This window comes from Haliaeetus leucocephalus, unplaced genomic scaffold (genome assembly GCF_000737465.1).
Source record: "Haliaeetus leucocephalus isolate CR32 unplaced genomic scaffold, Haliaeetus_leucocephalus-4.0 Scaffold830, whole genome shotgun sequence".
Classification (NCBI taxonomy): domain Eukaryota; kingdom Metazoa; phylum Chordata; class Aves; order Accipitriformes; family Accipitridae; genus Haliaeetus; species Haliaeetus leucocephalus.
Window position 1 is genome coordinate 238,374 of NW_010973266.1, and position 964 is coordinate 239,337.

Here is a 964-nt window from a genome sequence, read left to right on the forward strand (position 1 = left end):
AACAATATCGCTTTCCCTCCCCTACCTAGCTTCACTCCTACCTCCACCAGCAGCAGAATAATTCAGAAAAGGAAGCCTGTGTGAAGAGCTGCCTTGCGTTCCCCTTTCCCCAATCACTCTGTTTCAACACGGACATTTACAGCTGCGCTTTGGAATAATGTAGAACACAGTGAGGAATGTTTTCATGTACTGTGTGCACACCTGACTTCTCTGTAGTCCATAAAGTGAGACAGAAAGCACATGCATTTACATGCAATAAATGTGGTTCTTCTTATTTGTGGTTTATTTTCTTTTAGTTCATAGCCTCTCAGACATTTTCAGCAGCACAAAAGCTACAAGAAAAGGTACCTTCCCCATCCTTATGCACGACAAAGAGAAGCACGGGCAGGTTAAACAGAACTTGTCTGGAGTTATTTGTACTGTAGTATTTAATACTGGTCAATGCAGTATAATACTCCATTCTGAATATGCCGGAACGCGTGAGTCTCAGGCGAATTTGATGTTACTAATCTCCGTTTTGCTTCCATGTCACTCAGGGGCAAAACAAAACACTCACTAATTTTAAACGGTGGAAATGAATCCTCAGCCCGGCCTGGACCGGCATCCAAACACGTTCATAACGCGCTGTCTTTGTTAGCAACGACGGCCCAATAAAAACACATCACGGTTCCACAGCCGAGGGAAACGCCGCACTCCGTCTCCCCGCAGCCGTGCCGTGCGAGCGGGGACCGCCGCGGGGCACGGCCGGAGGCACCCACCTAAGCCCCCCTCAACCCCGCTGCCGGCCTCCGTCCCGATCCCTTCGCACCGAGGGCCCGGCGCCCCGCCTCACCGCCCGCCGCGGGCCACAACGCGCCCGCTCCCGCAGAAGAGCGGCCACGGGGCCGAGAGAGGCGGCGCGACGCCTCCGCCTCCCGCCCTCCCTGACGGAGCGGACCGGCGGCGGACCGGCGGCAGCGCTCCG